The sequence below is a fragment of the Symphalangus syndactylus genome, chromosome 5 (genome assembly GCF_028878055.3).
Source record: "Symphalangus syndactylus isolate Jambi chromosome 5, NHGRI_mSymSyn1-v2.1_pri, whole genome shotgun sequence".
In the NCBI taxonomy this organism is placed as follows: domain Eukaryota; kingdom Metazoa; phylum Chordata; class Mammalia; order Primates; family Hylobatidae; genus Symphalangus; species Symphalangus syndactylus.
The window spans coordinates 147091843-147108824 of record NC_072427.2 but is presented as its reverse complement, the minus strand read 5'-3'; positions in this window follow the sequence as shown (position 1 = coordinate 147108824).

The window sequence follows — 16982 nt, the reverse complement described above, 5'->3', positions numbered from 1 at the left end:
TCACTGCAACCTCTGCCTTCCGGGATCGAGCGATTCTTCTGTCTCGGCCTCCTGACTAGCTGGGATTATAGGCATGTGGCATCACACCCAAGCAAATTTTTGTAGAGAGGGGGTTTTAACATGTTGGCCAGGCTGGTCTCAAACTCCTGACCTCAGGTGATCCACCCACCTTGGCCTCCCAAAGTGCTAGGATTACCGGTGTGAGCCACTGTGCCCAGCCAAAGATTATGCATGTCTTATAATGCTATATTTTATCTTGAGTTTTAGGTATCTAGGTTGGAACTCCATGGGAGCATGATCTGGCTTAGTTGTTTTGAGCAGGCCTAGAATAGAATGGAAATCCACTACATGTTAGTTGAATCAATGAATGGTTGTATGTAGAAGTTGTAGAAGTATGTGGAAGTTGGAGGGTAGTGAAAAACCTGATGAAGACCTTCAAGGTTTTTTTTTTTTTCTTTTTTTTTGAGATGGAGTCTCGCTCTGTCGCCCAGGCTGGAGTGCAGTGGCACGATCTCAGCTCACTGCAACCTCCGCCTCCCAGGTTCATGCCATTCTCCTGCCTCAGCCTCCCGAGTAGCTGGGATTACAGGTGCCCACCAGCACGCCTGGATAATTTTTTAAATTTTTTTAGTAGAGACGGGGTTTCACCGTGTTAGCCAGGATGGTCTCAATCTCCTCACCTCGTGATCTGCCTGCCTCGGCCTCCCAAAGTGCTGGGATTACAGGCCTGAGACACCGCGCCGGGCGACCTTCAAGTTTTAAATGAAACATCATCTCTTCCAGGAACTTGATCCCTCACAACCTGTTTCTATGTCTTTTAATTTTTTTCTTTCTTGTTTTTTTTTTTGAGATGGAGTTTTGCTCTTGTTGCCTAGGCTGGAGTGCAATGGCGCACTCACTGCAACTCCCTATCCCGGGTTCAAGTGATTCTCCTGCCTCAGCCCCACAAGTAGCTGGGATTACAGCCTCCCACCACCACACTCAGCTGATTTTTTTCTATTTTTAGTAGAGTTGGGGTTTTGCCATGTTGGCCAGGCTCTCAAACTCCTGTCTTCAGGTGATCTGCCCGCCTTGGCCTCCCAAAGTGTTGGGATTACAGGCATGAGCCACCGTGCCTGGCCAGTGTCTTAATTTTCTTCTTCTTTTTAATTTAAGAGACAGCATCTAGCTATGTTACCCCAGGCTGGACTATAACTCCTGGGCTCCAGCGATTCTCCTGGGAGCTGGAACTACAGGCACACTCCATGCTCCTCAGAGTCTCACCTTAATTGTCTTCTTCATCACCCTAATTCACATGTGAATCCAAGAGCAGGGATTTTGTGTCTTCTTTCTATTCACAGGGACTTCACATAGTCCTGGACATATGCATGAATGAACTGTTGACGGAATGACATGTCGGCCTAAAGAAAGAAACTGAGGCAAATTAATATAGGTAGAGGGGTGTATTTGGGCCAAGGTTGAGGACTGTATCCTAGAAGTCACTAGGAAGTGCTCCAGAGAACAAAAGAGAGCTTGGAGATTTTAAAGAAAAAAGGATTAATCAGGAGAAGGGTGAAAACAAAACTTGCGTTTCAGGAATTCTCACGGGTTTACAGAAATAACATTGATCGGCCAGGCTCTGTGGCTCACGCCTGTAATCTTAGCACTTTCGGAGGCCGAGGCAGGCGGCTCACCTGAGGTCAAGAGTTTAAGACCAGGCCAGGTGCGCTGGCTCACGCCTGTAATCGCAACACTTTGGGAGGCTGAGGTGGGTGGATCACCTGAGGTCAAGAGTTTAAGACCAGCCTGGCCAACATGGTGAAACTCTGTCTCTACTAAAAATGCAAAAATTAGCTGGGCACGGTGGTGCGTGCCTGTAGTCCCAGCTACTCGGGAGGCTGAGGCAGGAGAATGGCTTGAAATCGGGAGGCGGAGGTTGCAGTGAGCCGAGATCATACCACTGTACTCCAGCCTGGCAACAGAGTGAAACTCTGTCTCAAAAAAAAAAAAAAAAATTGATCAGTGATTGGTTATACCTAGTTGAACTACAGGATATGAGTTATAGTGTTCAATGTACTGTATCATTCAATTAATTTTTTTTTTCTTCTAGACGGGGTCTTTCTATGTCACCCCAATCTCAAGTGATCCTCCTACATTAGACTCCTGAGTAGCTGGGATTACAGGCATGCACCACCATGCCCATGTTAATTTATAGCTGTTGATGCTGACACTCAATCTGGAGTTCATATAGAAGGCCACTTCAAAATAATTATTTGGTTCAAGCGGGGATGGGAAGTGACCGCAGTCTTATTTCAATGCCTCTCTGGACCTGGTAATTGAAAAGGGATTCAGATTCCTCAGATAAAAAAGTTTATTGTTGGCCAGGCACAGTGACTCACACCTGTAATCCCAGCACTTTGGGAGGCCAAGGCGGATGGATCACCTGAGGTCAGGAGTTGGAGACCAGCCTGGCCAACATGGGGAAACCCCATCCCTACTCAAAATACAAAAATAAGCTGGGCGTGGTGACGCATGCCTGTAATTCTATCTATCTGGGAGGCTGAAGCAGGGGAATCGCTGGAACCTGGGAGGGAGAGGTTGCAGTGAGCCTAAATCGTGCCACTGCACTCCAGCCTGGGCAACAGAGCAAGACTCCCTCTCAAAAAAAAAAAAAAGTTTCCTGTGTTTCTCAGAACAAATGAACAAACTAAAACTTATAAACACTTCAGTTCCCCCTAAAGCATTTGGTTTAGGAAGGTCATACTGTCATGCTTGCAGGCCACACAAACAGGGCATAGCTGACAGTGAAACCAAGGTTAGTGAGTACATTATTTTTATTTTTAAATTATAGAGACAGGGACTCACTATGTAGCCCATGCTGGTCTCAAACTCCTGGCCTCAAGCTATCCCCCTGTCTCAGCCTCCTGGATTGCTCAGATTATAGGTGTGAGTCACCACACTTGGCCAAGGAGTACATTAACGCATAACCAAGAATGTGAAGTTTACTTTTACTCTATTTTGTATGGTAGCCTTGAATACATAATATAGGACTTTTGGAAAACTCAAACAACAAATTCATCATGCTCATAACTGACATATTTATATCATTCCACACAGTCTGAAACTGGGACAAAATACTGAAACCAGGACTGCCTTGGAAAATCTGGGCATCTGGTCATTGTATTAATGTAGTATTCTCATCAACTCTCTGGGTAATTTTTAAACTTTTGAAATGTGTAAGTTCCTCGCACATAGAAAGGCTTAATCATTGTTGAATTAATTCCAGAGGGTATAGAAACAATCTGGATCTTTCTTCCTTTTTATAATAAATTGCAATAGGACTTCAATTCTGCCAGCCATAGGTCCTTTTGTTTTACAGTAGCCATCTTTGTCACTCATAGGTATTAAAACACGGCTTGGGGAGGCCTAGGTGGGAGCATTGCTTGAGCCCAGGAGTTCAAGACCAGCCTGGGTGATATAGTGAGACCTTGTCTCTACAAAAAATTTAAAAATTAGCTGAGCGTGGTGGTGTGTGCCTGTAGTCCTAGCTACTTGAGAGGCTGAGGTGGGAGACTTTCGAGCCCAGAAGGTCAAGGCTTGCAGTGAGCTGTGATCATGCCACTGCACTGCAGCCTGGGCAACAGAGCAAGGCCCTGTCTCAAAAAACGAAAAGAAAAACAAAAAAATCCCAAAACAAACAAAAAACCCATGGCCTGAATTTGTTAAAGTAGATACCTATTTTAATGTTGAGCAGGCTGGGCACGTTGGCTCACTCCTGTTATCTCACCACTTTGGGAGGCCAAGGCTGGTGGATCACCTGAGGTCAGGAGTTCGAAACCAGCCTGATCAACATGGCGAAATCCCATCTCTACTAAAAATACAAAATTTGCTGGGCCTGGTGGCACATGCCCATAATCCCAGCTACTTGGGAGGCTGAGGCAGGAGAATCGCTTGCTTGAACCTGGGAGGAGGAGGTTGCAGTGAGCCGAGATGGTGCCATTGCACTCCAGCCTGGGCAACAAGAGCGAAACTCCATCTCAAAAAAAAGAAGTTATCTCTTTAAATGAAATAACACCTTTAAATAAAATTTAAGAGGCTGAAATTTAAGAGACTAAAATTTAATATTACTAGTCTCTAAGACCAGGATTTGTAGTGAACTCTATTCCCAGAATAGGGCAGCAGTATTGAATTTGGGGGACACGATTCAGTCCATAACACCATGTTATTGGAGATTCACTCCTTTGTATTCTTCCATCTGGAATATTCTTTCCAATCAGCTAACTCCTGATCATACTTCAATAACCAGCATTTCTTCTCATTTGTGAAACTTTCCCAGAGAAACCTAAGATCTCATTTCTTTTGTGCCACCAACCATCTCAAACATACCCATAATTTAGTACCTATTGAATCCCATGGCGAATATTTGCTGACCTCTCTAAGCTGTGAGCACTCTAGGGGCAGAGACTTGATTTTACCTATCTCTGTATTCAGAGCGCCTAATAAATAGGTGATCAAAATGTCAAATTAGGGGAATAAAACATGTCCAAAGTATATCTTTAGGACCGCTAATATCTAAATAAGCTACAACCTAATTAGATAACATAATTATAGAAGAGATTCATTAATAAAATTATTTTTATAAGTCTCAAAAATGTCCCTTAGATAAGTAAATCCTTCTAGGAATGTAGGTAGATGGGGCATGATAACCCAATTAAGATAATACTCTTTCTTCCTTTCCTTTCCTTTTTCCTTCCCTTCCCTCCCCTCCCCCCCCTTCCTCCTTCCCTCCCCTCCCCTCCCCTCTCTTCCTTTCCTCTCCTTTCCTTTCCTCTCCTTTCCTTCTTTCCTTTCCTTTCCTTTCTTTTTGAGATAGGGTCTAACTCTGTCTCCCAGGCTGGAGTGCAGTTGTGTGGTCTCAGCTCACTGTAACCTCTGCCTCCTGGGCCCAAGCAATCATCCCACCTCAGCCTCCTGAGTAGCTTGGGCCACAGGTGTGCACCACCACACCCAGCTAATTTTTTGTAGAGACAGGCATTTACCATGTTGCCCAGGCTGGTCTGGAACTCCTGAGCTCAAGTCATCCACCCGCATCGGCCTCCCAAAGTTCTGGGATTACAGACATGAGCCACTGAGCCTAGCCATTTTATTTCCCACACATTCTTTCGTCTTTTTATTTTATTTTATTTTATTTATTTATTTTTGAGTCACAGTCTTGCTCTGTCACCCAGACTGGAGTGATCTTAGCTCACTGCCACCTCTCCCTCCCCGGTGAAGCAATTCTTGAGCCTCCACCTCCCCAGTAGTTGGGCTTACAGGCCCATGCCACCAAGCCCGGCTAATTTTTGTATTTCTAGTAGAGACGGGTTTCACCACGTTGGCCACGCTGGTCTCAAACTCCTGACCTCAAGCTATCCGCTCACCTCGGTCTTCCAAAGTCCTGGGATTACAGGTGTGAGCCACCACACCTGGCCTGGCTTGTTACTTCTAAGTAATTATTTTTATTTTTCTTTAAACAAGTACTTTTTATTTTTAGACGGAGTCTCGCTGCAGTGACGGGATCTCAGCTCACCGCAACCTGCGCCTCCCAGGTTCAAGCGATTCTCCTGCCTCAGCCTCCCGAGTAGCTGGGACTAAAGGTGAGCACCACCACACCCAGCTAATTTTTGCATTTTTAGTAGAGACGGGGTTTCACCATGTTGGCCAGGATTGTCTTGGTTTCTTGACCTCGTGATCTGCCCGCCTTGGCCTTCCAAAATGCTGGGATTATAGGCGTGAGCCACCTTTCCTGGCACAAGTACTTTTTTTTTTTTTTTGAGACTGAGTCTCGCTCTGTTGCCCAGGCTGGAGTGCAGTGGTGTGATCTTGGCTCACTGCAAGCTCTGCCTCCCGGGTTCAAGCCATTCTCCTGCCTCAGCCTCCCAAATAGCTGGGACTACAAGCACCTGCCACCATGCCCAGCTAATTTTTTGTATTTTTAGTAGAGACGGGGTTTTAATGTATTAGCCAGGATGGTCTCAATCTCCCGACCTCATCATCCACCTGCCTCAGCCTCCCAAAGTGCTGGGATTACAGGCGTGAGCCACCACACCTGGCCACAAGTACTTTTTCATACTTAGCAGAGATTAAAATGGTTCTACCACACTATAACATCACATATACTTATTGTTAAGAATCAATAATGTCTGAATATGCTCTAGTCAATATCTAGAAAGATAAGTCGATCATTATACTTGATAAAGGAAGACCTGAGAAAAAAAGGAAGAACCAGTTTACTAAAGGGGGAAGTGAATATTTATGTCACAATTACCATACAAAAAAACCACTACCTTATACAACAGCTGCCCACAATTTAGCCCCCAAATCTCCCCAATCCCTATATGCCAAACTAATTCTGAAAGACTTGCAGTGCAAAGCAAAATCTTTGTGTGTATAGACTCTCCAGTGTTTTAATAACAGTTTTTTCCCCAGGATTGGAGAAACAAGTGACACTACTTGCAGAGTATTTCAGTGCTTCCCTGAAATGACCATCTACTCTAAAGCAGAAGCTCTTTCTCTGACACCTCCCCTTGCCGATCACAACTGCCTATAACCTTGGGCAGGGCTGCACAAATATTCCCCTTACTCATTGTATATCCTCTTTAACACCCAGCAGAATGTAAAAGGTATGAGACAATCTGAGACTTGACATTATTACTTTATCTACTCCCTCTTATTGTCAATACTACAAAAAAATACGTAGGAGAGAGAATTTTTACAGTTTGGTGTAGTTGACTAAGCAGAGGTTTGGACATCAGAACAGAAAAATGTGGGCCGGGCGCGGTGGCTCACGCTTGTAATCCCAGCACTTTGGGAGGCCGAGGCGGGCGGATCACGAGGTCAGGAGATCGAGACCACGGTGAAACCCTGTCTCTACTAAAAAATACAAAAAATTAGCCGGGCGCGGTGGCGGGCGCCTGTAGTCCCAGCTACTCGGAGGCTGAGGCAGGAGAATGGCGTGAACCCGGGAGGCGGAGCTTGCAGTGAGCCGAGATTGCGCCACTGCACTCCAGCCCGGGCGACAGAGCGAGACTCTGTCTCAAAAAAAAAAAAAAAAAAAAAAGCCCAGCTCTGGAGCATGAACTACAGTTTAGATATTCAAACAAGTTTCTCTTTCTTTCTTTCTCTTTCTTTCTTTCTTTCTTTCTCTTTCTTTCTTTTTCTTTCTTTCTTTCTTTCTTTCTTTCTTTTTCTTTCTTTCTTTCTTTCTCTTTCTTTCTTTCTTTCTTTTTCTTTCTTTTCCTTCTTTCCTTCTTTCCTTTCTTTTCTTTCCTTCTTTCCTCTTTTCTTCTATCCTTCTCTCTTTCTCTCTTTCTTTGAGACAGAACCTCACTCCGTCGCCAGAGCTGAAATGCAATGGCACTATCTCGGCTCACTGCAACCTCCACCTCCAGGGTTCAAGCGATTCTCCTGCCTCAGCCTCCTGAGTAGCCAGGATTACAGGCGCCTGCCACCATGCCCAGCTAATTTTTGTATTTTTAGTACAGACGGGGTTTCTCCACGTTGGTCAGGCTGGTCTTGAACTCCTGACCTAGTGATATTTTTCATCAACTATTTATTGAATACCTACTGTTTGCTAGATACACTACTAGGCACAGACAATATAGGTTGCAGTGAGCTGAGACTGGCCATTGCCCTCCAGCCTGGGCAACAGAGCAAGACTCTGTCTCAAAAAACAAAATAAAATACTCACCTCAAAGGCCAGGCATGGTGAATCCTAGCACTTTAGGAGGCTGAGGCAGGAGGATTGCTTGAGCCCAGGAGTTTGAGACCAGCCTAGGCAACATAGTGAGATCCCATCTGTGTAAAAAATAAATAAATGAAAAAAATGCATAATGACTGACTGAAGAAATGAATATTTGTTTGGACTATAGAGTGTATCTGCCTTTTTTCCACTTACATTGTCTCATTTAATTTTTCCAATAATTTTGTGAGATGGGTATTCAAACCTCCAATTTAAATACTGAAATTGAGATTTAGAGAAAGTGACTTGTTTGAGGCTGGGCGCGGTGGCTCACGTCTGTAATCCCAGCACTTTGGGAGGCTGAGGCGGGCGGATCACCTGAGGTCAGGAATTCAAGACCAGCCTGGCTAACATGGTAAAAGCCCGTCTCTACTAAAAATACAAAAATTAGCCAGGCGTGGTGGTGTGCCCCTGTAGTCCCGGCTACTCAGGAGGCTGAGGCAGGAGAATTGCTTGAACCCGGGAGGCAGAACTTGCAGTGAGCTGAGATCGCGCCACTGCACTCCAGCCTGGGCGACAGAGCAAGACGCGGTCTCAAAAAAAAAAAAAAAAGAAAAAAGAAAATCATTTGATAAAGAAATAATGGGCTGGGCGTGGTGGCTTAGGCCTGTAATCCCAGCACTTTGGGAGGCCAAATTGGGTGGATTACCTGAGGTCAGGAGTTCAAGACCAGCCTGGCCAACATGGTGAAACCCTGTCTTTACTAAAAATACAAAAATTAGCTGGGTGTGGTGGCACGAGCCTGTAATCCCAGCTACGTGGGAGGCTGAGGCAGGAGAATCTCATGAACCTAGGAGGCAGAGGTTGCAGTGAGCCGAGATTGCGCCACTGCACCCCAGCCTGGGCAACACAGTGATACTCTGTCTCAAAAAACAAAAACAAAAAAAAATGGAATTTGCCTTGCTAGAATTTTGATTTTGAAGACCCAGGTACCCCTTTCTTCTTTCTTATTTCCCCCATTTCCCCCTTTTGCAATGGGAATGTCTAGCCTATACCTGTCCCACCATTATATTATGGAAGCACATAACTTGTCTGGTTTCCCAGGCTCAGATTGGAAAAACAAATTTGCCTTGGGATTAATCATACCTTGAGTCTCACCCATACCAAATTTAAATGATATTCAGATGAGATTTTGGATTTGGAACTGATGCTGGAATGGGTTAAGACTTTAGGGCCACCGGGCGCGGTGGCTCACGCTTGTAATCCCAGCACTTTGGGAGGCTGAGGCGGGTGGATCACGAGGTCAGGAGATCGAGACCACGGTGAAACCCCGTCTCTACTAAAAATACAAAAAAATTAGCCGGGCGTGGTGGCGGGCGCCTGTAGTCCCAGCTACTCGGAGAGGCTGAGGCAGGAGAATGGCATGAACCCGGGAGGTGGAGCTTGCAGTGAGCCGAGATCACGCTACTGCACTCCAGCCTGGGCAACAGAGCGAGACTCTGTCTCAAAAAAAAAAAAAAAAAAAAAAAAAAGACTTTAGGGCCTGCCAGGCGCGGTGGCTCAAGCCTGTAATCCCAGCACTTTGGGAGGCCGAGGGGGGTGGATCAGGAGGTCAGGAGATCGAGACCATCCTGGCTAACATAGTGAAATCCCATCTTTACTAAAAATACAAAAAAAATTATCCAGGCATGGTGGCAGGCCCCTGTAGTCCCGGCTACTCGGGAGGCTGAGACAGGAAAATGGCTTGAACCCAGGAGGCGGAGCTTGCAGTGAGCCGAGATTGCGCCACTGCATTCCAGCCTGGTCGACAGAGCGAGACTCCATCTCAAAAAAAAAAAAAAAAAAAGACTTTAGGTCCTGCTGGGATAGAGATAAATGTATTTTGGATGTGAGGACATACATTTTGGGGGGCCAGAGGGCAAAGTGTCATGGACTAAATTGTGTCCTAAAATTCATATGTTGAAGCCCTAACCCCTAGTAACTTAGAATGGAACTGTATTTGGAGATGGGGCCTTTAAGGAGGTAATTAAGGTTACATGAGGTCACTAGAGTGGGGCTCTAGTCCAATAGGACAGGTGTCCTTCTGAGAAGAGGAAGAGGCATTAGGACTGTGAATAGAGAAAAGGCCATGTGAGGACACTAAGAAGATAGCCATCTGCTACTGAAGGGGAGAGGTCTCAGGAGAAACTAACCCTGCTGGCACCTTGATCTTGGATGTCCAGCATCTACAACTATGAGAAAACAAACTCCTGTTGTTTAAGCCACCTGTTTGTGGTATTTTGTTATGGCAGCTTTAGCAGACAATAAATATATAATGTCAAGTAATAAGGGAGCATTTTGAAGAATAAAATATCAAGACAAAGTGATAAAGGGTTGGGGCTGGGGAAGATTAAGATAGAGTGGTTAGGGTTCTTCTCTCAGTAGAGATGATACTTGAACAGAAACCTGAATCACACGAGGAAGTCGCCCTTGGGAGTATCTGAAAACAGCATTTCAAACAGAAGGCGTTCCAAACGCAGACACCAAAAGAAGGACTCGTGCTTGGCAGGGTGTCAAAAGGCGGATTTGGCAGGAGTGGAGTGAAGCAGGGGCAGAATGGCAGGAGAAATGATATTGAAGACAGCTAGGAGTCTGCTCATGCAGGACGCTGTAAGCAGTCACGAACGTTCTGGTTTATATTCCGAATGTGACAGCCAGCCAGGAAGCTATGAAGCCATTTTCGTTTTTTGAGCAGAAGCATGACTTGAGTTGATTCGTGTTTTTTTTTTTTTTTCTTTTTTTTTTTTTGAGACGGAGTCTCGCTCTGTCGCCCAGGCTGGAGTGCAGTGGCACAATCTCGGCTCACTGCAAGCTCCGCCTCCTGGGTTCACGCCATTCTCCTGCCTCAGCCTCTCCAAGTAGCTGGGACTACAGGCGCCCGCCACCACGCCCGGCTAATTTTTTGTATTTTTAGTAGAGACGGGGTTTCACCATGGTCTCGATCTCCTGACCTCGTGATCCGCCCGCCTTGGCCTCCCAAAGTGCTGGGATTACAAGCGTGAGCCACCGCGCCCGGCCGATTCGTGTTTTTAAAAAAGCACGTGCTGTTGAATGGAGAAGATGCTGAAGGAGGGTGCTGTGGTTTAAATGTGTGTTCCCTCCAAAATTCACGCAGAAACTTAATCCTAATTGTGGCGATATTAAGAGGCTGGACCTTGGCCGGGCGCAGTGGCTCACGCCTGTAATCGCAGCACGTTGAGAGGACGAGGCGGGAGGATCACCTGAGGTTGGGAGTTTGCGACCAGCCTGACCAACATGGAGAAACTCCGTCTCTACTAAAAATACAAAATTGGCTGGGCGTGGTGGCACATGCCTGTAATCCCAGCTCCTCGGGAGGCTGAGGCAGGAGAATCGCTTGAACCCAGGAGGCGGAGGTTGTGGTGAGCCGAGACCGCGCCATTGCACTCCAGCCTGGGCAACAAGAGGGAAACTCCGTCTCAAAAAAAAATAAATAAATAAAGAGGTCTGACCTTTTGGGAAGTGACTGAATCATGAGGAGTCTGTCTCCATGGATGGATTCATCCCCATATAAAAGGGCTTCAGAGGCCAGGCACGGTGGCTCATGCCTGTAATCTTAACTTTCCGAGGCCAAGGCGGGCGGATTGCTTGAATGCAAAGGTGCTTATTTCCTCCTTTTGGACCAGCCTGGGAAACACGTGGAGACCCTGTCTCTACCAAAAAAAATACAAAAAATTAGCCGGGCATGGTGGTTTGCGCCTGTAGTCCCAGCTACTCGGGTGGCTGAAGTGGGAGGACCACTTGAGCCCAGGAGGTCAAGCCAGCAGTGAGTGAGCCGAGATCGCGCCACTGCACTCTAGCCTGGGTGAAAGAGCGAGACTCCGTCTCAAAAAAAAAAAAAAAAAAAAAGTCATCTTCACTTGATCTTAGCCAAAAGGCCGAGAAGGGAGAAAAGTCTTCTCTATACAAGTGCCAATATATAGGCAACACAGATAATTGCTTGCATGAAGTGAAGACAGTTGAGTTCCTTTTCTCTAGCAGTGCTCTAAAGCTATAAATGCCCTTCTTTCTCTGTGTAGCTATTAGTGGGACACTATCACCAGGCTACACCCCCCTCCCCCCACTCACAGGAAAACAGCTACGTGATGACTGAAGTGCTTAGCTGACTGACATCTACGCTTTCAAAACCAGAAGCATATGCCTGGTTTTGAATCTATGGGCACTTTTTTTTTTTTTTTTAAATTTCTTTTGAGATAGAGTTTCGCTCTGTCACCCAGGCAATGGCGTGATGTCAGCTCACAGCAACCTCCACCTCCTGGATTCCAGTGATTCTCCTGGATTACAGATGCCCACCACCACACCTGGCTAATTTTTGTATTTTTAGTAGAGATGGGGTTTCATCATGTTGGCCAGGCTGGTCTCAAACTCCTGACCTCAAGTGATTGATCCAACCACCTCGACCTCCCAAAGTGCTGGGATTACAGGCTCGAGCCACTGTGCCTGACCTATGGATACTTTTCAATACAAGGTTTCGTAATTAAAGGTCTATATTCTTTTAACAGGGCTTTTCCCTAACTTTGGTAACCCTCCAGTGCAGCAGAGCCTAACTCCCTGGAAAAGATTCACCAAGTGAATCTAGGAGGAGGAAAAAGACTACTGAAGCTCCAGGATGCTGTTTATCAAATGGGGTTCTAAAATGGACTAGGAGGTGTGGTGGCTTATGCCTATAATTACCTTGCTTTAGGAGGCTGAGATGGGAGGATGGCTTGAGGTCAGAAGTTTGAGACCAGCCTGGGGAACATAGCAAGACTTCATCTCTACAAAAAAAAAAAAACTTCAAAAATGAGCCAGGTGTGGTGGTGCCATGCCTGTAGTTCCAGCTACACGGGAGGCTGAGTAGGCAGGATCCCCGAACCCAGGAGTGCAGTGAGCCACTACCCTCCAGCCTGGGGAGCAGAGTCAGACCCTGTTCCCCCTTCATCTGCCACCCCAGCCCCCCAAGAAGGAAAGAAAAAATAACATAGACTAGGCGAATACCCCCTGAAAGTGAATGCAAATGTGTTTTAGTGTACTCTTGAGGGGCAGTGAGGTGCAAAAATCTCTTACCACAGTCTCAAAAAGGAGTACAAGACTCAGAATACAGCCAGATTGGCCTCCAGGCATTGAATGTGGTAGGAAGTGGGGGAAGTATCCACTGCAGAGGAGCCTTAGTGTGGAAACATCAGGTGTGGTCTGCTTTCAACAGAGGTTCTCCTCCCACTTTTAGGGATGGCTCCCGGTGGAATCACAAAGAGCAAGCTCTTTTCAAGCCTGAGGCCCCAATTCCTTTCTGGCAAGGTGAAGTTAAGAGAAAGTGCAGGTAACATTAGTGCCTGATTAAGGTACTTAAGCAAAATAGCACTATAATCCTCAGAACACGCCACAGTCTGAAGAGACAAAAACTCTTCACCCTCTCTTGTATAAGGGGTCACTGTAATATTTTAGCATTTGTCTTTAGCAACTTGAAGAGGAAGAGATGTGAAGTAGCAGAGGCAAAGCTCTCTTAAGTGAAAAAGACTCGTGTATTTTCCTTGTCCATACATTTCACACCACATGCATTTAACACATTTTTAACATTCAGTGGCTGTTACATACTATACAGTGTTCTAGCTATTATACTTGCAGTAATTATATGACCTGATGCAGAGTCTACTATACATACTTCATTTACAAGTGCCACACAATCTTTCTGTGTAGTGAAAAATCAGCTTCCGGGCCGGGCGCGGTGGCTCACGCCTGTAATCCCAGCACTTTGGGAGGCCGAGGCGGGCGGATCACAAGGTCAGGAAATCGAGACCGTCCTGGCTAACACGGTGAAACCCCGTCTCTACTAAAAACACAAAATATTAGCTGGGCGTGGTGGCAGGCGCCTGTAGTCCCAGCTACTCGGGAGGCTGAGGCAGGAGAATGGCGTGAACCCGGGAGGCGGAGCTTGTAGTGAGCCGAGATTGCGCCACTGCACTCCAGCCTGGGCGACAGAGGGACAATCCGTCTCAAAAAAAAAAAAAAATTAGCTTCCCTAATTTATGCATTTTTCTCACAAATAACACAGGCTGTTGACCTCTTATTTTTAGCTTCCCAGCTGAATAGGGCAGTCACAGAAATAATTGGATGAGGCGGGCCCAGAAACCAAAGAATTTCTAAATGTCTGTATCTACCCTGTAGGTTAGCCCCGCCTGCTTGCGTTTTGCTTTTGTAAAAGGCTGCGTAAGCAAGTGCAGACGTGAGTTGCAGATCGTCTTGAATCTCCGGAGCGACAAGCTCCATCACTCAAAGCGGATCAAATACTCTGGTCCCTTCTTTGTTCTTCTGTTTCTCTTCTCCTCCTATGGAATTTATCTTCCTGTTGATGCTACCGAGGGATACAGACAACATCTTTATCTCCCTCAGTGTCCTGTTTTTCTTCATCCTCTTTGGTTCTTGGTCTGTTTGGCATGAATCTGCACAATCTCATGGGAATGCAAAATCTCAAGTCCTTCTTGCATGATTCAATGCAAATTTATTGCAGCAATACTGTACCTGTTTTTAAAATGTCTGCAACAAGTGTTGACTTCAGTGGCCTGACCCTATAATCCTGTAACTGTTTAAGTGTTCGAACATGGGAAGTTGCTTTGATTACAACCACAATATTCAAAAATTAGATTCCATGTAGATTTATTTATTTTATTTATTTTTTGGAGACAGGGTCTTTCTCTGTTGCAAAAAGGAGCTGGCTGGAGTGCAGTGTCACGATCTCAGCTCACTGCAGCCTCGACCTCCTGGGCCCAAGCGATCCTCCTGCCTCAGCCTCCTGAGTAGCAGAGACTATAAGCACATGCCACCATGTTCAGCTAATGTTTGTATCATTTGTAGTGACAAGGTTTCACCATGTTCCCCAGGCTGGTCTCGAACTCCTGGGCTCAACTGATCCACCCTGGCCTCCCAAAGTGCTGGGATTAGAGGCGTGAGTGAACCCCAGGTAAATTTTAAAATCCAACTTAATTCCAATTACATGTAAGTGGCTGCCTAAGCTAATGGAAAATAAGCAAGTTTATAATTTTTAAAAAATAAAATTCAAAGTTAAGAGATAACCCATGAAATCTTATACCCTGACAAGTGGCCCTTTAAAGGCTGTGGACCTTACCCTGATATTCTCTGGCCTTCTTCCCCTAGATACTATTAATAAACAGCAGCAGCTCTCTCTCTCTCTCTCTCTCTCTCTCTCTCTCTTTCTTTCTTTCTTTCCCTCTCTGGCCCAGGCTACAATCTACTCGGCTTGCTGCTGCCCGCGCCGCGGACTGCCTGGGAGTGCCGGCGCGCGCCACCGCTGCCTGCCTTTTCTCCTTTGGATGCAGGCACGCGTTCGCCATCTTGGCCACGCTGGTCGCCAGCTCCTGACGCCCAGTGCTCTCCCCGCCTCAGCCTCCCGAGGTACTGGGACTACAGACGGAGTCTCGCTCACCCAGTGCTCGGTGTTGCCCGGGCTGGAGTGCGGTGGCGTGGTCTGGCCTCGCGGCAGCCTCTACCCCCCGGCCGCCTGCCTTGGCCTGCCAGGGTGCTGGGATTGCAGCCCCTGCCCGGCCGCCGCCCCATCTGGGAGGTGGGGAGCGCCTCTGCCCGGCCGCCCCGTCTGGGAGGTGAGGAGCACCTCTGCCTGGCCGCCCCGTCTGGGAAGTGAGGAGCGCCTCTGCCTGGCCACCCATCGTCTGGGAAGTGAGGAGCGCCTCTGCCCGGCCTCCCATCGTCTGGGAGGTGAGGAGCGCCTCTGCCCGGCCGCCCCGTCCGGGAGGAAGTGAGGAGCGCCTCTGCCCGGCCGCCCCGTCCGGGAAGAAGTGAGGAGCGCCTCTTCCCGGCCGCCCCGTCGGGAAGAAGTGAGGAGCGCCTCTGCCCGGCCGCCCCGTCCGGGAAGAAGTGAGGAGCGCCTCTGCCCGGCCGCCCCGTCCGGGAGGTGAGGAGCGCCTCTGCCCGGCCACCCATCGTCTGGGAGGTGAGGAGCGCCTCTGCCCGGCCACCCATCGTCTGGGAGGTGAGGAGCGCCTCTGCCCGGCCACCCATCGTCTGGGAAGTGGGGAGCGCCTCTGCCCGACCACCCATCGTCTGGGAAGTGAGGAGCACCTCTGCCCGGCCACCTATCGTCTGGGAAGAAGTGAGGAGCGTCTCTGCCTGGCCGCCCCGTCTGGGAAGTGAGGAGCCCCTCTGCCCGGCCGCCCCGTGTCTGGGTAGAAGTGAGGAGCTCCTCTGCCTGGCCGCTCCGTCTGGGAGGTCTACCACGGAGGCCAGAAGCAATGTGGGGGCTCGACGTGGTGGCTCACGCCTGTGGTCCCGGCACTCTGGGGGGCGAGGCGGGTTGATCACTTCAGGCTAGGAGTTCGAGACCAGTCTGGCCAACTTGGCGAAACACGAAGAATACAACAGACAAACCAACCAACCAACTCAATGACAACAAAACAGGTCTACCCTGGAGTCATACTCTAATTTTTTTCTATTTTCCTCCCTTTCTGATCCTTTATCCCACTTTCTTTTTCTTCCTCTTCCTTCTCCCTCTTCTTTGTCAAATAGAGGATTGAGTTATTATCACTGATCCATATAAAGTCCCTCTCTCATTTATTTTAACTCCCACCCCCATTTCTATTCCCCGACTTCCCATGTGCAACCTTCCTAATATGTTTGATACGCATCTTTTTGTTTGTATGTATTTTTAGAAAATGTTTATTGTTTTTGTATGCAAAAAAAATTAATAAAAATAAATAAATAAATAAATAAACAGCAGCAGACTAACATAGTGACAACAAGAGTGAATAAGAAAGACAAACGGCCTGAAAAATCCACAAGGGGATATAAGTCTGGGTTCATTTATTTATACAGATCTACTATGTTGCCAAACCCACTTTTATATTCTGAGGATACTGTGGTGTGGTAGGGGAACTCCATTTCCTGTTTGCATAGAACTGAAATTCTACCGGGATGAGGTTATGTATTCATTTTTACCTTTTATTTCTTTGTTGTTGTTGTTGTTGAGACGAAGCCTTGCTCTGTCGCTCAGGCTGGAGTGCAATGGCGCAATCTCAGTTCACTGCAACCTCCACCTCCTGGGTTCAAGGGATTCTCCTGCCTCAGCCTCCCGAGTAGCTGGGATTACAGGCGTGCACCACCATGCCCAAGTAAATTTTGTATTTTTAGTAGAGACAGGGTTTCTCCATGTTGGTCAGGCTGGTCTCAAACTCCCGACCTCAGGTGATCCACCTGCCTCAGCCTCCCAAAGTGCTGG